The sequence below is a fragment of the Silene latifolia genome, chromosome Y, assembly GCF_048544455.1.
Source record: "Silene latifolia isolate original U9 population chromosome Y, ASM4854445v1, whole genome shotgun sequence".
NCBI classification, from domain to species: domain Eukaryota; kingdom Viridiplantae; phylum Streptophyta; class Magnoliopsida; order Caryophyllales; family Caryophyllaceae; genus Silene; species Silene latifolia.
In genome coordinates this window covers 185,597,336-185,624,201 of record NC_133538.1, presented here as the reverse complement: position 1 = coordinate 185,624,201, position 26,866 = coordinate 185,597,336, and the positions used below count along the sequence as shown (strand labels likewise).

At 36.7% G+C, this 26,866-nt stretch overlaps 1 pseudogene; it reads left to right on the top strand.

Annotated features, from left to right (window-relative positions):
• The first annotated feature begins 1,957 nt into the window (after positions 1–1,957).
• LOC141629606 (B-box zinc finger protein 20-like) lies at positions 1,958–3,741 on the top strand (annotated as a pseudogene).
• The last annotated feature ends 23,125 nt before the right edge of the window (positions 3,742–26,866 follow it).

The window sequence follows — 26,866 nt, the reverse complement described above, 5'->3', positions numbered from 1 at the left end:
AGGTAAACAAGGAAGCGAGACGCCGAAATATGAAATACAAAAATGCCTTTTTTGGCTGAAAAAGATGCATAGCCTTTATCAAAGATCACTTAAGGACTAAAACCAGGCATTCTTGCCAACAATAAATTTTGGATACCTATACCGTTCGTTTGATCCATTAAGTCATTAGATACACTCCTTTAAGTTGCTAGATACATACCTTTAGTTAGTTAGATACACTCGTTTAAGTTTTCAGATACACACTTCTACCTAGTTAGATACACTCCTTTAAATTTAAATTTATAGCTACAACATATACACTCCTTTAATTTTTTCGATACATTTACCTCTAGCTCGATAGATAAACTCCTTTTAAGTTGCTAGATAATGAAAAATGACAAGGACAAACATTGGAAAGGTATATTATTCATAATTTATAACAATGTTGAGCTAGTACAGACTATAAGCGAAAAATCCAAATAATCGAGACCTAACTAACTACGTAAAATTTTGACCTACAATTATGTGTTTACCATTGAACTACTAATACATAGTCTCATAGCAAAGGAAATCCCTTGTTCTCACAATCTCCGACTTCTCACAATCTCCGACATTTGCTGCTTGCTAGTCGTATGGCAGCAACATGATGAAGGAAAAAATGAAGGATAAACTCCCAAAGCATCAGTTAAAGACAAGTAGAAACGCAACGACATATTCATTTCGTAGCTTCCACCTGCAGTAAAAACAATTAAAGTGGGTAACTTATCAGATCTAGCAAGTGAAAGAGAAATTCATGATTTTTTCTCATTTTCTGGTGATATACAACACATTCAGATCAGAGGGTAATATTGACTATTACTGCTTTCTTTCTAAATTAGTTTAAGTGCAATTCAATTAAGTTGGGTTGGTTTAAATAATCATATTTTGATTAATGGGTAGTTTACCTTTTATGTTCATTGTTTACTGTATGTACATACAGTGAAGCAGGCCAATCTAGGACAACTTTTGTTACCTTTTCTGAAGAAAAAGCTCTTGAAATTGCCTTATTGCTCTCTGTATGTTCTCTTTTCTTGATTAGTCTTACTATCAATGAATCAAAACCAACATCCCGAAATAGAAAACGTATGGAATCTAACCGAACGGAGGAAGTACTATTTTGTTTCTACTGAATTTCTTAAACTTAATTGTTTCAGTTTTCTTATAATGAGGTTATTTGTGCTAGCTACCAACCATTTTCCGTAGTAAATTTAGGACATCCGACCCCCTCGTTTGATCTATTTAAGTTGTTAGATACACTTTTTTAAATTACTAGATACATATCTTTAGCTAGCTAGATACACTACTTTGATCAATTACTAGATACTTTTCTTTAAGTTGCTAGATATACTTCTTTAAATTACTAGATACAGTTCTTTAAGTTACTAGATACATACCTTTAAGTAGCTAGATACACTCCTTCAAATTACTAGATACATTATTTTAAGTTGTTAGATACACTTCTTTAAATTACTAGATACATATCTTTAGCTAACTAGATACACTACTTTCAATTACTAGATACACTACTTTCAATTACTAGATACTTTTCTTTAAGTTGCTAGATACACTTTTTTAAATTACTAGATACATACCTTTAGCTAGCTAGATACACTTCCTAGATACATACCTTTAAGTAGCTAGATACACTCCTTCAAATTACTAGATACAATATTTTAAGTTGCTAGATACACTCCTTTAAATTACTCGATAAATACTTTTTTTTTGTAGTTAGATACACTCGTTTAAGTTAGTTAGATACACTCCTTTAAGTTACAAGATACATACCTTTCAATTGCTAGATATGTAGCAAAACTCCGAATATCTAAAACGTCTTTGCAAACTAAACTTACTAACATCTACGACAAGATGTAAAATACGTAAAATTATGCATTAGACTTTTACCATGGCGATAATACTACGATGATTTTTTCATGTGTGACATGATCTTAACATTTGTGAGTGTATAAATCTACAGGAAATAAGTGCATTCCTATTCTGCAGAGAAGACATGGTAATACTATGTAGAGAATGCGACATTCCGATTCATAAAGCAAATGAACACACACGTCACAATAGATTTCTTTTAACTTGCACTAATCCTTCTCCCCTCTCAACTAGCTCATCTGAACAAAACTCCGAACCCAAAACTCATTCAATATTCACAGTTATTACCATGACATGCCTTGCAACCAACCATAGTATTCTAGCAATAACATGTCCAAAACCACTTCATCAGTCACAAATTATTACCAAATTACTGAAGACGGTTCAATTTCGACAAATAATACTCTATCAGAATATTTAATGGAGAACATACATGGTTGGTAAAGGTTGGATAGACCAAAGTTTCTGCGAAATAAGATAAAATTACCAAATGAACGAGATTTCTCAAAATCTAGAGATAACCTATATCAAAGAACAAGATTAATCGTAATCTCACGAACTTGCAGAATTTTGAGTTATTACAAATCAGCTATCTATTTTTTTACCACTCATATGTCATGGATTACCACTTAATGGGGTGGTCTCACATGTGAGACCTTCAGTTTTGTAACTTACGGGGAGTTTCGATGAATTGCAGGTAAGGAGACAATCGTACTTCGAAATGCAGTTGTTCCGCCAGAGAAGGAATGATGCATTGAAGAATAGCAAGTATTGGATCCATATATACAAACAAAATAATCAACCAACAATCCCATGACTCCAGGAGTATAGTTTCGAGTTAGTAGATATATATTGACTCACTCCCACCCAAATATACCGCCTATACACATATTGTGAAGGAACTCCCTGAACTCAAACTGTACATATCCAAAAGGATTCATATCTTCATTTTTGTTCCTTGTGAAATGATTAACACACTCCGACCACTCTATTTTTCACCCGTTAGAAGAGCATTGGAAAATGTACTACTACAAATGTCGGTGTAAAAATCAATTGAGGAAGTAGATTGGCTTCCCTCGGATATTATTCATGTTGCATTTTCTAGCAGGAAACAAAGTCTCAGTTCACATCAAGTCTTACTCAAAATCAATAAACCCCAATTAAAGTTATCGTATTTATCAAATCTAGTTGATTTAAAATCATACATAAAGCACAATATCAATTATGTTCTATTTATCATCAAACAACATCAATAAGTTCATTCAACAACCTGAAACAACTGATCTAACATGAATACGAATAAACAAAACGGTCTAAATAACTAAAATCAAATAATTCAATAGAAAAATTGATGAAGAACTATTGCAATGTGCGGCGAGGACTGTTAAACATTAAGTAAGAAACAAAATCCAAGCATTTTGGATAAAAATGACATGATTACATCAACCAGAGAACAAGAACAAACAAATGTCATACCAGATATATAGCTTGATTGAATCAATCAAAACAAACAAAGAAAGCCCCCAATTCTTATTAGGTTAACAAAATAATGCAAGAAATTACAATTAGTCCCAAATAGAAGATCTTACTTGAAACGGAAATGCAGCGATGTTTATCGTCATCGTGACTTTATTTTTAGTACCAATCGATCCAATGGCTAATTTTTTTTCGAAAACTGCAACTAATAGAAGTGATCGAAAAATCCATAACTTGGGTGCCAGCAATAGAAGCGACAAAAGAAGAGCGGCAGCTTGCTAGCTTGGTCTGCGTGCACGACGAAGGATAACACTATCTATGGCTGTCGTATGGGAAGCTACGATGGGTAGTGGTGGTGGTGGATGGAAATTTAGCTTGGGGTGTGGATAAACATAAAAGATAAGGGAGAGTTAAATGCGATAGGTTTAGTTTCCTTTTTTAAATTAGTTCGTACGGTTCGTACCGAACTCTAGTTCGTACGGGATCTCGCCCCTATATATATATATCATATCATATATATATATATATATATATATATATATAGGTTTTTGTGAGTTTTGTTTCTTATGGTGAGTTGTGAGTTTTGTGCTTGGAAATCTCAGCCATTAGATTATATTAGAGATGAATGGTCAAGATCTAATCTTACTTGTCATATAAAATCATTGTTTATTTACTTATTCTCTTTTTTCTAGTGCAACTCTTTTTTTTTTTTTACTTTAATTTTTTTTATCTCATTTTTTTGCCTCGTGTTATTATGCTTTTTTTTTTACAACTTTGATTTTTATTTCTCTTATGTTTTTCTCTAACTTTCTCATTATGTTACTTTTTTTTCTTTTTCTTTTTGTACCAGATTTTTTTTACTTGAATTTTTTTTTCTCTTATTTTTTTTACCTCGTGTTATTATGCTGTTATTGTACTTTTTTTTTACTTGGATTTTTTTTCTACTTTAATTTTTTTTTCTTTTTTTTTTACCACATGTTATTGTGCTGTTATTGTTATTGTGATGTTATTCTGCTGTTACTTTGATTTATTTACGACTTTGATTTTTTTTCTCTTTTTTTTTTACCACGTGTTATTGTGCTGTTATTTTGCTGTTACTTTGATCTTTTTTACGACTTTGATTTTTTTTTCTTTTTTTTTTACCATGTGTTATTGTGATGTTATTCTACTGTTATTCTGCTGTTATTGTGATGTTATTCCGGTGTCACTTTGATTTTTTTACTACTTTGATTTTTTTACTCTTTTTTTTTACCGCATGTTATTGTGTTGTTATTCTGGTGTTATTGTGATGTTACTCCGGTGCCGCTTTGATTTTTTTTACGACTTTGATTTTTTTTTTACCACGTGTTATTGTGATGTTATTCTACTGTTATTCTGATATTATTGTGATGTTTTTCCGGTCACTTTGATTTTTTTTTACGACTTTGATTTTTTTTTTCTTTTTTTTACCACGTGTTATTGTGTTGTTATTCTACTGTTATTCTGCTATTATTGTGATGTTATTCCGGTGTCACTTTGATTTTTTTACTCTTTTTTTTACCTCATGTTATTGTGCTGTTATTCTGGTGTTATTGTATAATTTAATATGGAGCAAGGTGCAAATTATATCTTAAATCCACCATTCCTTCATAACATCAGCACCAATCATCTCATAAAACTTAGCATTAACATTCCAATCCAACACACACCACTCCACTCTAGAAGGAACTGAGATTGTGGTTTTTACCATATCAATTCAAAGCAGTGATGGTAGTCAATTAGTCACCACTCATCAGTCTAACCTCTCTTAGTTGTTGACATTTAGGCTCTCAATTTTCCTGATAGTAGATTGTAGGTTAGGTTCATTCGATGGAACTCTACCAGAATAAGTGTGTGGATGCCCAGACGACACAAATGGTGAACTCCGATGACCGCTTGTAACTTTATGAAGAGTAGGGTCACCTATTCCAGGATGAGAGGTATCGGCTTCACTCCCTGCAAACACTGCATCACGACTGCTTGACCCAACCGCACGCCTGGCTGATGAGTTTGTTCTCATTACTGAATTTGAAAGCTGCAGCATTAAGGAAATAATTATATAAATGTCAAATATGCTATTTCCAAAATCTTCATTTCCATTGAACAAAAGACTCGCAACTTAAATTATTAAAATAATGAGCGGGACATTTCTTTTGTATGTAAATCGTGTCACAATGCATCGAGAGGGTGGGAGTGTGGTGGAGGGGGAGTGGGGTGGAGGAAAAGGAAGACCGAAATTGATTACCGAGATCGAAGCTCCGTTATCGAATCCGCTGCCATTCTTTAGTTTCATGATGGGGACGGAGCTCTTTTGCGATCTGCTCTCGGATCCGCCCGTCTATCTCAACCATATGCCTTCGTATCCCGATCAATATCTCATTCATACTAATGACTCACAAGAGTGGTGTAGAACATCTGGTTATCATCCAGATCCTCAATTATGCCAAGAAACTTATGATTATCGTCTCCGATTAACCCCGACAGACCGAGATGCATCGGAATTGACACCGACAAGGTCTATTGCGGCGAGGCTTTATCGATTGCCTTGAAATCTATGGCCATTGCGTCAACAACGGCGCCGATGACTATTAACGGTGGAATTGACTCGAATTTGGTGAAGATGAAAGTGAAAGTGAGAAGGAGAAAAGTGTTGAGGAACCATCGATTACGGAGGTTGGCATCGAGCAGGTCAGAGCAACAACGCAACACGACAATAGAATACTATCATTGCTACAATAGAACCTCAATTTATCAAAATCAAGAATTACAAGACTGAAATTGATTCAATCAATTAAAGAGATATCATGCTACTGTGACATTTTTTGGTGAAATTCTGGGGATTCATTTTTTATATTTACCGACTGATATCAACCAAGTCGACGACGAGTTGTAGAAAGACATGGTTGATGATTGGAATTTAATTTTGTATTTGATTGAAGAAATTTTTTTTTAATTTTGTATTTGATTGATGATTGAAGAATCGTTTTTTTTATTTGTTTTTTTACCCAAATCTGGGTTTTTTTTTGGTTTTGGAGGTGGAGGGAGAATGAAGATAGAATTATGGGGAAGAAAGACATATACTATGTCAGGCTTTTTTTTGTTCTTTTCAGTTGCAATCTCAAGCGTTGGTTCCCCTTAAATCAATGGCTGTTATTTTCCAAACTCACAACTCACCGTAAGAACCATAATAATAATAATAATAATAATAATAATAATAATAATAATAATAATAATAATAATAATAATAATAATAATAATAATAATAATAATAATAATAATAAAAGAATATATAACTATTAACGATACACTTACCTTTATCAGTATTGTTACCATTATTCCGTCTCACAACTAAATAACTGAATAGTATCTCCGAGTAACAATTTTATTAAAAACGTATACTAGAATAATTATTAATTAAGTTTCCCAAAGTACGGGTTATTACAAAAATAAATTTCCTAATAAATGTAAGTATTACCAGTAGATTTTACTTAAAGCAGTCTTAAATTAAGAGTTTTCACAATTCCTTTTTATTTAAACATTATTTAAATCTTTTGTGAATACATCTAAACTTACACCGTATGATTGTATGAAATAGGAATGTGAGAGGTATTACATATTTACAATACATTATTGTCATAATATGCAAGGTATCACCCGGATATGTTCTGCTAGGGGAGTATTGATGAAGAAAGCCTGCATGCCCCACACCACAAGTGTAATACTATAACAACCCAAGAGTTTGAGAGGAGATTTGTCCCACAACAGGAAAGTAAGGAGCTTATGATATGTTTATAAAGGATTCCACCCTCCACTTAGTAACAAGGCTTTGTACTTTTGGGCTTAAGTGAGGACAAATAATGGCCCAAAGGTACACATCCCATCTTATTGGGGTTGTATTATAACGGTGGCGGGTCGGGTTGTTATAAATACCTTATTTTTATATTTAAAAGATAATTCATGCAAGAAATTGTTTTATTTTTTCCTCAAATCTGATTACGCCTAGAATTTGAATGGGTTAATTAGACTATCAAATAAGACTCATACTCATAATCTGTTTAAACCATTAAGGTCATGTTCGGTTAATTTCAGCTCAGTACAATTCAGCTCACTTTAATTCAGCTTGGTTTCTTTCAGCTCTATTTATCTCAACGTATTTAAATCCAGCCCAGTTTCATTCAGCTCATTCAGTTCAGTTTATTATAAAATCTAAGAAGATTATAGGACACTACAAATTGGCCCGTGCATCGCACGGGCATTAAATCTAGTCTCTATATTAATAAAGAAAGTTATTTCCGAGCGTTTATAGAGTCTCCAACATTGCCAAAACAACTCAGTTTAATAAATAATGCTAAATAAATATATAAGAAAAAAAAACTAAACTTAAAGATACATGTATTTTTAATAAGAGAATTATACACAACTAAACACTATCTATTTGAGTAGGATACAAATTCTATTTATATATGTAAACACTTATTACGTTCTAAGCCACAATAGATTTCCCTTCCCTCGATATCAAATTATTATTGTTAATTGTCAATTTGTTTATCAATTTTTAGTTTCACATTATGATATATAGTAGACGGTGTATGGTGTTTTTACTAACTGATTTCTTTTGTTCGTTTGATAAGATGAAGATGTCAATAACTATGGTTTGCCAAGGTGCAATCATCAACGGTATTGTCAACGAAAAATGCTTACTTTTCGTTTGTGTATTAGACAGTATACTATATGAATTACCCGATGATGTTATAACGATCTAACTTTGTGAGTTTGTTTAAATTAATGACTTTGATTTCGTCCATTTTTTGCAGGATTGATACGTTTATTTGCACCCAAAAATGAATAAAGCACGCATAAGCATTGATACTTTTATACAAGTAGTCAAGTATTGATACTCTTACTTCCACTTCCTATTTTTTTTTGTACTAATAATACAACTTTCGATAGCACAAAGATTTATTGATAAATAATATAAATGTATATGGCTAAGTATGAGGATATGAATACACGTTATAATTTTGTTAATTCACTGGTTTTAGCGCACGATCAGATGAGAGAGTGCTTTTTCACAAATACTTCCCAATATGTGATTCCTTAATCGATCTTCAAAGTTCTATATAAGAAATAGAACTTCTATAAGTACTCCCTCCGTCTCAACAGATTCTTTACATTTATATTTGGACATTATTCATAACTCAAGAGAATCTTTAATATTCTCGACAATCTATAAGAGAAAATATAGTCATGAATGCGTTTCGACAGTTGTGAAAAACCAAATGTAAAGAATCTGTTAAGACGAAGGGAGTATTATTTTATAACAATATATATTGTATATATGCAATTACCGATGAAGTTCTATAAGGTATTATTGTATAACTATATTTGCACGTTAAAAGTATTAAGAATTTTAACGGTGTTTCATACGAGCATTATGCATGGAATATAATACAACTCTTCTTCTTCACGCGCGCACAACTTCTATATCCCTTTCAATATTGGTCACTCTTTATTATTTAATCTCTTAGTGAGAGACCGTCTTTCCAAAACTTTTATGAAATAATATAAATGTTAATAAATGATTGAAACGGAGGGAATAACTGATAAAAGATCAAATTTTAGAACCAGAAGGATTCTTCCTACGACTCATATTATTTGTTGAATTTTAGAGATCCTTAACCCTTTAGAGACTCCAACCTTTGTAAAAGACACGTAACACATGACTTACATAATATAGGATTTTGCATGGTATATAACTATATATACATAATTCTCATTTATCCTTATAGAGTTTTATAATTGATAGGATTAGGGAGTTAAATCCCTTTATTATAATAGCCATAACATTTTAAGGCTTCCTATTGGCTACTGGAAATTCGGGAGAGAAAGGGACCCACGTTTTTTAGTCAAAAGATTTAATTACTCTCTCCTCATTTCAGCATATTTCAGAATTAATTTCCGATTTCAATACTAATTCGATTATATTATATGATTATATATATGATATGATTATATTATATGATATGATGGGTCTCATTTATCGGTATGTGGGTTTATAAAATAAAACATAATTCTGATGGGTCTATTGAACGTTTTAAAGCTCGTCTTGTCACTTTTGGTAATCATCAAATAGAAGGAGTTGATTTTGTCGAAACTTTTGCACCGACTGTTAAAATGGTTACTGTTCGAGCTTTTCTTACTATTGCAGCTATTAATAATTGGGAATTACATCAAATGGACGTTCATAACGCCTTTCTTCATGGAGATTTGGATGAGGAAGTCTATATGCGACTTCCCTTGGTTTCGGCCACGGTTTACAAGGCAAGGTTTGTCGTCTTCGTAAATCTTTATATGGTCTTCGTCAAGCGCCTCGTTGTTGGTATGCTAAACTTGCTCAAGCCTTATGTTCTTATGGGTTTTCTTTTAGTCCATCAGATCATTCTTTGTTTATCTATCGGAAAGGAGATGTTGTCATTAACATTCTCGTCTATGTAGATGATTTAGTTATTGCTGGAAATGATGGTGAGGCTATTAATAAATTTAAAGCATACTTAAATCAATGTTTTCGCATGAAGGATTTGGGTAAGCTCAAGTATTTTTTGGGTCTTGAGGTAGCACGAAATTCTACTGGCATATTCTTATGTCAACGCAAGTACACTCTTGACTTGCTAAGTGAGACGGGTCTCCTCGGTTGTAAACCGACTACTGTTCCTATGGACGAAAACATAATTTGGAATCTTCTTTGACACCGTTATTTTCTGATCCTACTCAATATCGTCGTCTAGTGGGCAAGCTTATTTATCTTACACTCACCCGACCAGAGATTAGCTATTCTGTTCACCTTCTTTCTCGGTTTATGAAGGCTCCCTCTCAATGTCACTGGGATGCCGTCCTTCGTGTCCTTCGATATTTAAAGGACCAACCGGGATAAGGTATTCTCTTACGTGCTAATGCTCCTTTAGAATTGACTGCTTATTGTGATGCTGATTGGGGAAAGAGTCCTACCAATCGTCGATCCCTTACCGCTTACTACATCTTTCTTGGTGGGTCTCCGATTTCTTGGAAGACTAAACAACAAGCTACCGTGTCTTTATCTTCAGCTGAATCGGAGTATCGTGCTATGGCTTCCGCTACTTGTAAAATTCTTTGGCTCAAAGGGCTCCTTCGCAGCTTAGGTATCGATCATTCGAAACCTGTTCCGCTGCATTGTGATAGTCAAGCTGCATTGCATATTGCCAATAATCCCGTCTTCCATGAACGTACGAAGCACATTGAAATTGACTGTCATTTCATTCGTGACGAGATTATCAAGGGAACTCTTGCTCCTTCGTACATCAATACCAAGTGTCAGCTCGCTGATATTCTCACAAAGGCTCTCGGACGATCTCAATTCCATACGATTTTGGCCAAGTTGGGCATTTCAAACCTCCATGCTCCAACTTGAGGGAGGGTGTTAAGCAGATTATTTAGCTTATTTTAGAATATTATTTGGTTGCTATCTTTGACCAAATAACTAACATATTATGAAAATATTTTGTTCCTTCATTTAAGTCCTCTAATTAGGAACTAATTAGCTAGGTTTTCCTAATAGCTAGCTACTGTATTATGTATATAAACTGAGAGCATCGTAATACACATCAAACACTTATTCACAAAACATTTCTTCTTCTTCTTGTTATTTTTGTGTCATTATGGTATCAGAGCCCATGGCTAACGACCTGGGTTTCATGAGCCAAAGTTTGCAGTCGGACGAACAAAATTGCTCAGTTGAATTTGTCCGGTCTGAGTTAATACTGGGCCATGTTTGCAGCTGGACGAGCAAAGTTTTTCAGTTGAATGAATTTGTCTAGTCTGTGTGAATAGTTGGGCCTCACATGTGCGGGGGAGTGTGAAGAAACCTATAGTTCCCACATGTGAGGGTTGTCCCACATTGATAAAATAGGAGAAGTATTACCACTTTATAAGGCAAGGGGCTACTCCCTCTATCGCCAATTGGTTTTAGAGTGGAACCCTCTTGGGCCAGTTGTATGTGGACTCTTTCTCATCTGTTTGGGTGCGGCCCAGGCCCGTTGTTGAATTTAACATATAATGATACAATCATGATCACATAACAATTATTATGATTATGTTTTCAATTCCAGATTCCAAGATGTTTTCATTTCCATATTTCAAGATGGTTACTTGAATTATAAATTCCTTGATTTAATAATTAAAATGAAAATTAGCATAAAAAATAACCAAATTAAAACAACTTACAAAAAATTACATACCCAAAAAATAAAAATTACAGTTCAAAAACTTAAAATCGGGAAGTTAAATTGCTTTTGTTTCACTTTCAAACGTAGTTTGCTTAAATAAATAAAAAAAATTGTAAAAAAAAAATCAACCGAAATCATAATACACATGAAATCAAGTTAGAATCAATTAGAAAAGCTTACAAATTTAAATAATATAACCTTAATAAATTTCATGGACCACAGTGGATTTATCCTTACTCTTTAAAAAGAGAGAACTTCATCTACTGTAGCGATGAATAGTTCCTGGCCACCGTCAACCGTTGATTTCTCCCTTTCAATCACATCCTTCCCTTCTAACTTAACCTAATATCTTTGTTCATTGTTTTCATTCCTTCTTTTAATTTTGCTGCTCACTCTCAGTCTCCTTCACAACATCGACATCAACAACCCTCTTCTCAATATCAATCTCATCTCATCTCATCTCGTCAAGCGTCAATCAAAGCTTAATCGTTTTCGATCTTCAACACCTGTTTCAACAGTTAATCTCTGCTTTCTTTTGTTCCATTCTCCTAATTCCCATTCGGCTCTTGTTTCTCGGCTGCGATCCAGATCTCTGATCAACACCTAGGTATTTTCTTCTAATCTTAAATATTATTTGTTGATTTTTTTAGACTTATCTGTTTCTCTGTCGTTTTAATAACTGATTGTTAGGTGGTTAACATGTTGGTGGAAGTGCTCTTTGAGCTCTGGATCCGTAATTTTTACTATAAATTGGGAATTGTTAGTTACGATCTTGGATTTGGGGTTTTGTTCTTTGTCTGCAGCAGCGACGCTGGCGTCCTTTTGTTGATATCATTGTCGTGGTTATTTTGGGTGCGAATAGTGCTGGTACTATTATTGTGTTTGTTTTCGATTATTTCTAGGATTATTACTGTTGTAATTAATGTGATTAATATCACTATTTGTATCGTTATTATTAGTGGTGGTGTTATTATTGTCGTTTTTGTTAACGGAAGCATTTGTTGGTATTACTTGAGTTGTTCTTATTGTTGCCGCTAGTAAAACTATCGGTTAAGAGTCAAATTCCGGCTTTGTAGCCATGTGTGATCAATACTTGTTGTGATGGTTCTTTTTGGGATGACCATTGGGTCGGCCTGAAATTTTGCTATGCCACCGGGCCAAACAGATTTTAGAGATGTTCATCACTAGGAGAATTTTTATTGTACATGGTTGCTTTAGAGCCTAGGCCTCGTGTCTGCCTGTTCTGCTCATATACATTGCATCTAGGCGCATTTGTCTTTTTATCTTAGGCTGGTATTAATGGATCGTTCTGATCTGTTATTGTATGCTCAGGAACTAGCGGTGTCAAGGCATTTGGTAGCTATAGACCTATGGTGTGTGCGTATTCCTAATGGACTGTATAGGGCCGTTTATGTATGCGATCTTTTAAGCGCTTCCTTTTTACTTTTGAATTCTTTTACTGGAAAACAAACTTACAGCTGTCCTTGTGTGTTCGTGTGTTCTGGTGCTCATGGTGTCCAGATACTCGCCGCCTATTGATATGTGGGACATCTGACTGATACGCTGTCTGTAATGGGGTGCTGGTGTATTCGATCCTTTAGTCTGCTTTACTTTGCCGTAGTCAAGACTTCCTCGACGTTGTTTACATCTAATCCCTATGTTTTAAGCAGAGCGCGCGTTGGAAAGTACTGTATTCTATCATGAGTCTTATGGTTATTGGCATCTTTAAACTGAAGCTTTCATATTCTTCTGGACTTTCTATGACTATGGGGCATTATTGTGATTGTTATTGCCTACAGATTAGGTCAGCTTTAATCAATTTCTGTGAGCTGTGTTGGTTTGTCAGACTTTTTCTCATAACAGATGACGCCAGCACCAACGGGGCTTATTCAACGTAGTTTGCAAACATCGATGCGTGTTATTAGAGTTAGAGGCAACTAATCCGTTGTTAGCGGTTACTTAGGTCGGTCTAGAGTTCAGATAACCCAAAACTCTCACTTGTATTATACCGTCCTGTCACGATTTAGCACTTGAGGTTTAGTGTCCCCTTAGTTTAGCTAGATCATGGGTTGAGTGTCTATGCATTATGTGTTGTCTACGGATTGGCTCTGGAAATGTACGGGTGTTGATTTAGGTGTGCTTGAATGCCAATAGTTCTGTTTATGATTGTATTGTAGTTGTGTTTAGAGTCCTATAGGTTTACGTGGTGTACCAATGGCTTTTAGTGGCTATGGACATCCCTAACTGGCTGGGTAGGGACGTTGATGTATGCGATCTTTAAACTTGCTTTCTTATTACTTTTGAATTTTTTTCCTTGAAAATAAAACTTACAACTGTCCTCGTGTGTTCGTGTGTTCAGGTGCTCATGGTGTCCAGGTTCTCGCCGCCTATTGATATGTGGGGAATCTGACTGTTACGCTGTCTGTTCTGGGGTGCTGGTGTATTCGATCCTTTAGTCTGCTTTACTTTGCCGTGGTCAAGACTACCTCGACATCGTTTACATCTAATCCCTACGCTTTAGAGAGCGCGAGCTAGAAGGTACTGTATTCTATCATGAATCTTATGGTTTCTTTGACTCTGTCTCACTGGTCTGCTTTCAACTGTTTTGGTCGAGGTTGTTTTTTGGGTTTGTAATTTAAGTTGCTTTGTTTCTTCTTTCCTTTTAGAGTTCTTCCATGGGTTACCTTATTTGTGTTGCTTTCAGAGTTCTTCCATCGGTTTTTAATTTTATTTTTTTAATATGGTTTTAACTTTCAGGTGGTATGTCAATTGCAAGTGATTGTTATTATTGTTACTTAATGTAGAGGATATGATAAAGGTATTGTTTCCGCTTTAGGTCCTTTAAGGTTGGAATTGTCGAGGGATAGAAAAGCTGATATTGTCGAGCGATTGAAAGGCTGATAGTACTTGTTGGGATTATGAACTGTGTTTTGTTTATTTTGATGTGGGTGGATCGATTTGTTAATGAAAATTTCAGATTCACGCTCATAATTGGGGGTTTCTCTTTATTTTTTTTTTAAAGATTGTGAATGTCATGTTGTTGATGCCCCATGTCTTTATTTGGCTGCCTAATTATTAGATTTAAAGACCGTTTGAGGTTAAACTAATACAACATGTCTTTGAGTTTGTATATTAAGTCGGAAGTTCACTTATTAAGCTGGTGTAAGGGAAATGTTAATTGACGAGTTTAAGGTAGTAAGTTGGTGTATAGGATGTCATTCATTTGCATATCTTAATACAGCTAAATAATTTATCAAGTCAGTCCTATTACTCCCATCCATGTTGCTTGTGCCTCTTATTTCTATTTGGTTTTGTATCAGGTGAGAGGGAGTTGAGATGTTCTCAAGGATGTTAGAGGTTAATCAAATCTGCCATATGATATGGTTCTCATTTTTGTCGGTAAGCTACGTGATACCCCAATTTTTCGATTTATTCTTCATTGTCAGACTTGATAAATTGTTAGTAATCAAATCTACTCTTTTTTGTGCCTTTTCAGATTTTCGTTGGTGATAGAGGGAGCAAATGTCCAGAGATTGCCGATTAATTTTGCAAGTACAAAGAAGTTTGTATTAAGAACTATAATTTCAGTTTATATTGGGACAAATTAGTTCATTTGAGGGATAATTATCACCAGGTTATTCCATCTCCTTTTAGTTTTTTGAATTATTTCATTCTATTTCTCCGACAATTCTATTTCTCCGACACCAGTCCCTTACACTTCCTCTTTTACGGGAAACACGGTTGTTGTCTATCACCTTTCTAAGGTTATTTTTATTTTATTATATCTGTACTTTCCCAGTGCTTTTTGGTTTTGGGTTCATCAGGCTTTGGTTTTGGGTTCATCAGGTTTTGGTTCAGGTTTTGGTCACATGCTAACGAGCCTCACATCGTATTTATTTACAGGTATTTGTTTATTGTTTGGTTTTCGTTGTACTATATAATTATGATCTTGTATTGCGTTTTATATATTGTTGAGTGTTGATTGGGTTGTTGTGATCTTGTTTCGTGCGTTAGGATAACGGTTGAGGCATCAGTAAAAGGAGGGTTTGATTTGATGATCTGTAGACTTAGGTTTGTTCTTTTGTTTTTTTATTTGGTTTTTTTTAAAATATGTTTTTCTTAATTGTTTGATATTTAGAAATGTAGGTTTTAGCTATTTCATATGTTTTTTAATTTCTTGTTGATTAATTACCTATGTTCTCTATTTTCTCAGTATTTTCCTTTTTGTTTATATGTTGCGGTTTTAGGACTATAGTGTGCCCCACGACGAGCTAGGCAATGCATGGCAGCAATGACTTGAGGTTGGTTTTATGCTTTTGACTTTTACAATTGTTCCCTTATTTTAGAAATTATGATTATGATGTTGATGGGCCTGATTCTAATTGGATTTGATATGTGCTTATTTTTTCTGTGAAAGGCCAAAACATGCATATAGCCGAGGGTTGCCATTGTCGAGGGGGCCGAAGATATAATTATAAGCTACAGTTACTCATTTTCCGTACGTAGGTATCATCTACATGTCCCTTTTCGATTTATGCTGCTGAATGACTGATTACTGGATGTTTTTACATTTGGGTTTTAGGGCTTCTTTAGCTTAGTTCTTGAGGCAGAAAGGGTGGCGTGTTGAGAAATTTGTGGATTTAGAAAGATGATGGTTGCGTATTTTTTGAGGGGTTGGTTTGTGCGAGATTTGGTGAGACGATGAGCTTTTTAAGTTTTCAACTATGGAATCCTGAATAAGTAATTTTTCAGCTAACTGGTCATACGCCATTGTATACCCATCACACTAAAGAGGCATAGAATGCTTAATTTATTCATGGTGTAACAAAATTAATTGACGAGTTATAATTAAAAAAAGTAGCAAATTACAATAACCGAGCTCAAAAATGACATAATTGATTTTCACAATACATATTTTACTCACTATATTACTTTTCGTCAAAAAACTTTTATACTGGTTGAGATGTGAGATAGGAAAAAGAGGGCGGCATTCTCTACCATATTTGCATTCTCTACCTTTTAGCATTTTCCACATTTGACTCATTACACTACTTTTCGTCAAAAAACCTCAATCATCTACCATATTCGCATTCTATATTGTTCTACAAACGAGTCAGACACCGCCATATCGGTGACCCTTTATTCTTCAAGCTAAAAGGTGGAGATGTGAGATAGGAAAATTAGGGTAGCTAAGCAAGATTAAAGGAAAAAGGTGGAGGTGTTGGAAGGAAGCTAAAGAAGGAGAATAAGAGAGAAGGGAAAGTCAGGATTACTGAGTGGAGAAGCCACGACTGATGCCAAGGACAAATTGAAAACCAGGTCCATCCTATATAACATACTTCTAGGGCCTAATTACTCCCATTCATCTCAATTATTTGTTTACCTTTGATTAAAGTACTTCTCACAGAGAAGAGAAGAGAATAGAAAAGGTAAGCAAATGATTGAGACTGAGGGAGTATTTGGTTGTTTTGAGATTTATTTCTGCATGTAGCTATTGAAAAGGAGATTTGTACTCTAGGATATAGTGGAATTGTACTGTAAATAAAGCTTTTTTGAATGGAAGTTGTGGACAACGCCCGCGGGAACTGCGTCCGCGGGATCCACACTAGGCATTATTGACTCGAGGTTCTTTCGAATCGAATTAAGACAAATTAGAGTCGCCACCAAGTTTTATGGGAACTTGGAACCGTTCAAGTCAACTTTACACCTTTCATCGAAAAGCATAAAGCCAATCGATTTCGAGTGATTAAAGATAAAGACTTGTACCCTATATCACTCGATTTGAATGACTCTCGTAATCCAATGGTATTTAGACGGATCCACAAACCATAGATTTTGAGTAAGGGGTGAGGGTACGTGTTAGGAAGCCCATAAGGACACCTAACCCCGCCCGTCAATAACAGCCTCTACTAAGTCAAGTATCGGATTTCAAACAAGGTCGTAGCTACTACGATGTATGATATGCAAACGTCGTTTTAAAACCCTAACATGTGAGGTTTCTATGTCGATTTAGATGCAACAAAACTAACTTTGTCAAAGTTGTAATTTAGCATGTGGGTTGATTGATCTAACAACATACAAAACAAAGCAAACAAGGCTTGATGGGAATCGAGGAGCCGTTGGGATCTAGCCTATTACAACCCTGGCATTTCATGCCGACACAACGAGAAATTAGAGATACAACTCGATCGAAATACAATTGCTATATACGACACCATGCACGACACATGGCCATTCGGCCTAGGAAAACGTGCACAAAGGGGTGGCCCACGGTTTACATAACTCACGGCCTTGGGTCACTCCTCGTAATGCGTGCTTTCACTTAAGCTTATCGAATTAGACATTAGGTCACACACCAAAGCATGCATTAGCATAAATCGGGCCATGTCGCTTTAAACAACATGCGATTTACTACGCTCTTACATGAATTGGAGCACAACCGTCTAACCAAATGAGACTAAGGTTTTTAAAGGGGTTTTGACTCGATAAAAGTAAAACAAACTTGAAAATTACAACTCGATGAACAAACTATAAATTAAAAGCTACAAAACAACAAAGAACAAACGATATATAAAAAAACGAAGCAAGAAAGACAAAAGACACGGCAACCCTCACGGCCAAGCCACGGCCACCCTAGTTCCTAGGTTAGGTTCATTAGTTAGATTAAATGATTGCGAAACGAGTTAGAAAACGAGTTAGAAAACAAGTTAGAAACGACGTTGATCGATTGAGAAGATATCGCACGAATGTGCATTCTACAAGGCCTAATAAAGGGTCTAATTAGATCAAGTTCGCTAGTTAAATTAACTCGTCGAGTGTTAATAAGAAGGTGCTAATCACGCACTCTTATACTAGCAAGAAAACATGTGAAAAGAGAGATGCATTCAATTAGGTTATAGAATTGTTAATCGATTTTTAAGGCTATGTCGATGCCACCTAACATGTCTAATTAGGTTATTAAAACGATATAATGCCGTCTAAATGAGTCATATGTTAACAATCAGAGGTCGAACTAACATGCGAAGGGTCCTAGGGCAGGTCGAATTGAGCGAAACAAGCGAGGGGTCAAAAGCGAGGAACAAAGTTAGAATTTGTTTTATTAATGTCCTACCTTGAACACGAGGATATGTAAATGAGAAGGGGGATACGACCGACCTATGTGGCGGATTGCATTCCCGACTCAAGTAAACGTGGGTGTTCATGGTGGTACTTTAACTCATACTCAGGCTATACTAGTTTCACAGTTAACGGTATCAAACGATGCAAAACGATAAACAATGTAAAAACAAACAATAAAAAACAAACTAAAAAAGAACGAAATAAAAGGGAGAATAGGAGGATTTGATGCACCCTCAACCTACATGTATCGTTGACACAGTCTTGGGTTGTAATCGATCGTAGATTTTATCTCGAGAGGCCGTCGTCGACGAAGGAACAAAGCAACAACACGTTTTTTGTAAATCTGGACAGCAACTTTCAAACTGCAATTTCTCACTCGTTTCATGGTGAAAATTAGATTTAAAAGATGTTTTAAAAACTAGAAAGAGAGTAGAATAAATATCTTAAAACAAAACACGCTCGTTTTGAGTTATTGGGCACGAAAAACGAGCACAAACAGAACTGGACAGACAGGAAAAGCCGCGAAAACAGAGTGTATGACACTCTGTTTTTCGAGGGGATTCGTGTACTCTCAAGGTCAATTTGGCTCGTGAATATTTGTCTAAGATGTAGATGGATGTTATATGGTTAATTAGGAACAAGAAAATCGAATTTTAAAGGAGATTTAAAAGGGAAACGAATGGTATTTCGAGAGAGACACAAACTGTTTCTCAGTTTGGATGTCTCGGTTTTGTCGAGAGTTTTGAGAGGCAATTAGGATTTGTTTTTGGAGATTAATGCTGGTGAGTGATGGTAGTATGTATGGAGAACTTAGAGCAATGAAAGTATGGCAGAGGGGAGGTATTTATAGGGAGTTAAAGTAGGGTAAAAGAGAGCAACAAGCACTCGGGCTGCTTTGTTTCCCTGCTGCTGTCCAGCAGCTTTCGTGAGCTGGTGTAGGGTTTAGGAGGGGTTTTTCTTGGTGGTTAAGCTAAGGTAATATGGTTAGGATACTAGGGTATGGTTTAGGGTTAATGGGCACGGGTTTAAGTGGTGTTTGGAGCGGGTTTCGGGCTTGGCAATGCTGAACACGGGAAAGGGTATGGAGTGGTTGTGTGGGCTGTTTGGGGCTCGAAAATAAGGAGGTACGGACGCGAGTTTGCGCGGGATTAGGGCCTGGTTATGAGGATGAGTGATGGGTTGGGTTATGGGTCAGGAGTTGTTATGCGTGTCTAATATATGATGTTTTGCACCTCATTTCACACGCATTTCAGAGCTCAATTGAGTAGTTTAGGCTACTATTTCCCTTGTTTCGTGTATTTCTTCCTTTTTGTGTGATATTACAGAAATATGAAGATTTCAGCGGAAAATGAGCCAAATCCGTCCCTAGGTGTTTAGCATTGCATTTGACACGGAGTAAAGACTCGGGAAGCGAACTTGGTGCGCATTTCAAGGCCTGAAAGTCATATTTGCGAGAGTTTAGAAGCGAACTACCAGCTACAGTGGTCTATAGACTGACCTACATGGTCTATAGACTGTCAGAATGCTTCTCGACATTGCAGCCTGCTTCAGATAGCAATATATCGAGTTCTAGAGCTGATAATCGAGTGATTCTAATTGAAGGTGAAAGCTTATCCTCTTAGCTTTCCAACGCCGCATAGAACGCCTGATTTGACCAAGTAACGAAGAAATGGCAGCTGTTTTAAGATCGGTTCGCGCTGTAGGAATCGTCAGAGTGCAATTCTGTACAGCGCATGTGGTCGATCGACTGGTCCAAGTGGTCGATCGACCACCCCACGAGCTGTGCGCAAGTTAAAAGATCGAGAATTCCAAAGCCCATTATGATTAGGTTTAGGAATAGAGGTTACGCAGGATTATTCCTGTATAACATAACCTTAGTTTTCAGCATAAGGATCCAGTTTTTATCATTCAGTTCTTAGAAACAATTCAACATTCGTTAGTTTAGATTAGTTTCGCCAATAAAGTTTACTCTTGCATTCGGTTTTGATCTTTCCTTCCTGTTCTATACGGTATTCTTCTGTTCTTATATTCCGTTTTATTGCTTTCGTTCGCAGTATAGAATTGCTAGGTTAGATCATCCGAAGCCAAATTATTGTTTTATGTTACTCGTTTATTTAGCTATCTCAATCATGAATTCAGCTGTTTTATTAGTCAATTTTATCGTTGTTATTACCTTCAGTATGAGCAGCTAAATCACCTTGCTAAGATGTATGGGATCTATGGCGTAGATGACAGTAGAATAGGTAACCCCGCATTAGGGCTTGGTCGATCGACTGGCTTAACTAGTCGACCGACTGAGCCGGTTGGTCGATCGACTGGGGTAGCTGGTCGATCGACTGACTTTGTGTCTGATTAGCACCGTATAATTCGTTAAGTGCAATATTTAACAATGAGACCAAGAGGAGACTTGTTAGATGCTTAGTTTTAACCAACCCGTAGATCGAAAGATAGGGAAGGGCATTAATTAACGAGTTGAGACGACTAAATTGCTGAGATCGAGAGATAATGTAATTTAGGCTTTAGGAATCACTAATCGGGGCAAGAGCTAGCATTAGTGAGACTTAGGGACTGGTAGCATAGGCCGAAGGGAGCTACTAGTTAACTTGGACCGAGAGGACTTGTTTTACCTATCCTACACGACTGTATTTCGGACTTACCTAGGATTTTGCTCCATCGCAGCTATAGTGAACCGACCGTCTTAGCATTTCTTTTATCATAGTTTACATCTTTTGCGACTTTTATTTATTTATTTATTTAATTTATGTTATTAGTTTTAGAATTTGTTCACATCAAAACCCCCACAACTGTTACCCAACAGACTGAAATATATAGCAACTATTATCTCCCTACCTCCCTGCGGATCGACCCTTACTACCGCTTGCTAGTTGTAGTTCGGAATTTATAAATATTATTTTTGGTACTCACTTCGACAGGTATCAAATTTTGGCGCCGTTGCCGGGGAGGCAGCGCTAGTTTTAGTTGTTTTTCATTTTAGTCTGTTTTTCGCCTCAAGGGAAGACTGAGTACCTTGAGGCAGTTCTTATCTTCTTCTTTAGTGTTGTTTATTTGCAGTACTTCAGGAGAGTCCACTCATGTTCCATTCTCAGGAGCAGCAGGTGCTATTTTGTGGGAGATGCGGCGGAGCGGGACACACATCTGAGGCATGCAGGCACCCTAAGGAGAAGATGTTTGCTTTTCATCAACTTCAGCTCGACAATTCGTATAATTGCGCTCCTACTTCACCGCATCAACCATATGTGCCTCCTTATGAAGCCCCACCACCATCCACTCCGTCACAGCAAGAGTTGAAAAACGAAGTTGCAGAGTTAACGAGTCTAGTGTAGGTGCTTATGTTGGAGGTACAAAAAAGCAATGCGGCGAATCAGGCCTTAATCACGAAGCTGATATCTCAAATTGCTACATTAGATAAGAATGCAGCTGAGATACCGAGTCAATTCCACTCTCTGAATCAGCGTATTGAGACCGTACATGCAATGACGCTGAGGAGCGGTTCTGCTCTCGATGGACCCAAGAAACCTGCTGAAAAAGGGAAGAAGAAAAAGGGCGAGAAAAAGACGATCAGCAGTAAACACGGTCGATCGACCACATCACCTAGTCGATCGACCAGTCCGCGAAATGACATAGCTTCTGGTACTGTTGAAACCAGTCGATCGACTGACCAACATGGTCGATCGACTGAGGAAGCAGCTGATGACAAACCATTCCGTCCTCCAATGCCAGATAATTTGAGGGACTACTTATTTTGGGGTATGAGGGCTCCGAAATTATCGAGGCAAGATCCAGATGTTGATGGGTCCGTTCCGATTCCAAAGTATGACCCTACGTCAGTCAATGGTTCATTCCTGAGGCGGACTGAAGAAGGTTCGAGCTATAACAAGGATAAAGTGGTGGATTTTCAGCCTATGTCCACCGATGCCGGTATGAGAGACCTAGAGGAGAGGGCTAAGTTACTTTTGCAAGCCTCATATCCAGAGAGGCTGGTACCAATGAAAGATGAGGTATACTTTGAAAAATTTAAAAATGTCATTCATGGTCTTAATGTGCAAGTACCTTTTCTTGAGTTGGTAAATCAAGTTCCCGCTTACATGAAATTCATGAAACAGCTTTTAAATAAGAAGCGGAAACTTGATAGGGTTGAGTCTGTTAATTTAACTGAAGAATCTAGCTATTATTTGACTCGCACTGCTCCACACAAGTTAGCTGACCCGGGTAGCTTTTCAGTCCCTTGTAATATTGGTACCTTCTCAATTGAGAAGACATTATGTGACCTAGGAGCCAGCATTAGCGTTATGCCTTTGAGTCTATCTAGAAAATTGAAATTGATTAGGTTTGCAGTTACTAGCATGACAGTACATCGTTCTGCGGTCCAGCCTATAGGAGTCTTAGAAGACATTCTTGTGCAAATAGGAAAGTTTTTCTTCCCTGTTGACTTCGTTTTACTGGATATACCCAAGGATGCTCATATTCCTATCATTTTGGGTAGACCATTTCGCACACTCGGTGCGATTATAGATGTTGGCTCGGGGACATTGACCTTTAAAGTAGGGAAGCAGTCCATTAGTTTTGCCCAGACTTATAGGAAGAAAGATTCTATGTGTCCTGTGACTTGTAATGCGATTTCTACTCGTAAGTCTTATGTTGTCATTACTGACACTCCTACTCCCTTGCCTGTACCTATTCCTGTTATGACACCTCCGCCCCAGATTGGGAGAAAATTGGAGGAAGATTCTTCTGTTTTGGATATTGCAGGAAATGGTTTGGGGAAGGAGGAGCCGCTCAATGCTCCGGCAGAAGAAGGAGCCCATTGTTCGAGAGGCGGTCCGGGATGTCGATCTATGCAACGACGAGGAGCCGGATGAGGAACCCAAGAAGAAGGAACCAATCAAAATTTCAAGTCGATCTTGAGTGTGAGGAGCTAGAAGATGATGGCCATGCTTGGGAAGATGCTAGAGATGATCCATTGAGTATCCCATCGGAGTAGAGTGGAGTCCAGCTGGAGATGAGCAGCACCGCGGAAGCTACTTCATGTAGACGAAGCCTTGGTCGGAGATTTCCGCAGTTTCCGTTGATCTATGCGTTTCTTAGACCCTTTTAAAGACTATTTTATTACTCTTAGACTATTTATCGTTTTTCGTGTGCGCGAGGCTTCGCTTTAATAAGTTTGTTTAGGATTTTAAGACCTTTAGACTATTACTTTGGGTTTTGCGCAATTTTGGGCGCGTTATTATGTGTGTATGCAGGTTTATAGACGATATTAGCTCAAGTTAATGAGCTAATTCGAAGAAATCCGAAAGTTACAAAGAATATTTCGATCGATCGATCGCCATGTTGGTCGATCGACGAGCGCTACAGTTCCAGGAGCTTCTGTTCCCGTCATCTTGGTCGATCGACTGGGTAAGGTGGTCGATCGACTGCTGTCCGCTGCTGTACCTGTTATCGATCATTCTCCTGCTGTGTTTGATCGATTTGCGGAGTTAAGGGAGTATTCCCTTCACTTTATTCTCCGCTTAATTTCTGATTTCTTCCGTTTTCTCATTTTTACACATAATTTTGCGTTTTATAATTGTTTTCTCGTTTTACGCGTGGTATTGTTTGTCTTTTCAGGTACCTTTGGTAGCATCAATGCTCTCTGAAACCTCCTAGCTCACGCTGGTTTGGGGAGGTTTCCTTTTGCTGCGCTTAAAGTCTTGTGAGTTTCCAAGTCTTTCTTTATGTCAAATTTAGTTAATTTATCCCAAATTCCCATTTCTCCTTTTATCTCATTACATGACTTTGCACAATGGGGACATTGTGTGATTTGGTTTGGGGAAGTTGAGGGTTTTGCGTCGCATTTGCATTGTTTTTATTGCATTTCTGTTTTACGTTTACGTTTTCGGCTTGCATTTGTTATTTCATTTCCTATATATATATACAGAAAAATTCAAAAAAAAAAATTCAAAAATTTCAAAAAATGCACGTTTATTTTAGCATGTAGGTTGAGTCGGAACGGTAGTATTTCAATGATGACATTGCATTTGCATCTGTTTATGCCTAAGCCTTGCTAATTGACATGTTATTAGTAGAATCATTTGCATAGTTTACGAGTTTTCGTTAATATCTTGCTGAACTTGATAACTTGACTTAGAATTTTGGCAAACTACATTATATTCTGAGGTTTAGAGCTTATAACTGGTGTCATCTATGACCAGTTTATTTAGGAATGTGAGTAGTTACTCCTTATGAGACATGTTACATTAATATGCATAAATATGAACTTAATCTGCTTAATACCCATATGCATTCGGTTTGTGGTTTGTTGACACATGTGGTAGAGGTCCCCTTTTCTCATTTTACCCATAAGCCTCACATAGCCAAATTTGCCTTTTCGTCCCATAAGCTACATACCATTATTTAGCCTACCCTATCCGAGCTAGTATTGGTAGTTGTGGGAATGTGTTTATTGCATCTTGGTTATATTGCTCTGTATGAGAAGGTTGGTGGAATGTTGAAAGGAGGAAAGAAAGGAAGAGAAAATAGAAATGAAAAAAGAAAAAGAAAAAAAATGAAAAGAAGGAAGAAAAGAAAAGAAAAGAAAAAAAATCAAAATCGCATAATTCAAAGTCTTTATCAAATGGTGATTTTTGCTCCCATGCTTTATTATTATCATTTGGGGAGTTGATCTTTTTGTGGAAATTGTGAGATTAGTGCTACTCATTAGCACCGTTTTGTATTGATTTATCTGGAGCAAGAAGTTGGATGTTGTTATAATTTGGACATGTAGTTACTAGCTTGGCTTTGACTCCTCTTATCCAAATTCATTTTTGCCTCTTCTTACCCATTACCTCACATATCCATATTTACCTCGGCATGTGTCATGGTCATTTGTTTGGTTGAATGCATATGTACGGTTGTAGAGATTATTTTCATATTAGACTGCAGGCATGTTCTTATAGGTCGTAGTTAGGTGAGTGTCACTACAAAATGAATTCTTTCTATCTATACATTATTCACCTTATGCTTATTTGAGTGATTTGAGCGACCCGTGAGAGTCCAATTTGATAAGTCTCTACAGTTGACGGTTCAGCAGTTTTTAACGACTTTATAACTCGTTTGCATGATTCACATTGCTAATTGATTGTTGGTTATTGCATTAAATTGGTTTAGGCTTGACAGTTTTCATTTCGCTCTGAGATTGAACTCGTTCCATTAGGTTTTAGGATCGAGTCTAGTTCTTGCTTGGGGACAAGCAAGGGTTTGGTTTGGGGAAGTTTGATGCGTGTCTAATATATGATGTTTTGCACCTCATTTCACACGCATTTCAGAGCTCAATTGAGTATTTTAGGCTACTATTTCCCTTGTTTCGTGTATTTCTTCCTTTTTGTGTGATATTGCAGAAATATGAAGATTTCAGCGGAAAATGAGCCAAATCCGTGCCTAGGTGTTTAGCATTGCATTTGACACGGAGTAAAGACTCGGGAAGCAAACTTGGTGCGCATTTCAAGGCCTGAAAGACATATTTGCGAGAGTTTAGAAGCGAACTACCAGCTACAGTGGTCTATAGACTGACCTACATGGTCTATAGACTGTCAGAATGCTTCTCGACATTGCAGCCTGCTTCAGATAGCAATATCTCGAGTTATAGAGCTGATAATCGAGTGATTCTAATTGGAGGTGAAAGCTTATCCTCTTAGTTTTCCAACGCCGCGTAGAACGCCTAATTTGACCAAGTAACGAAGAAATGGCTGCTGTTTTAAGATCGGTGCGCGCTGCAGGAATCGTCAGAATGGAATTCTGTACAGCGTATGTGGTCGATCGACTGGTCCAAGTTGTCGATCGACCACCCCACGAGCTGTGCGCAAGTTAAAAGATCGAGAATTACAAAGCCCATTGTGATTAGGTTTAGGAATAGAGGTTACGCTGGTTTATTCCTATATAACATAACCTTAGTTTTCAGAATAAGGATCCAGTTTTTATCATTCAGTTCTTAGAAACAATTCAACATTCGTTAGTTTAGATTATTTCCGCCAATAAAGTTTACTCATGCATTCGGTTTTGATCTTTCCTTCCTGTTCTATACGGTATTCTTCTGTTCT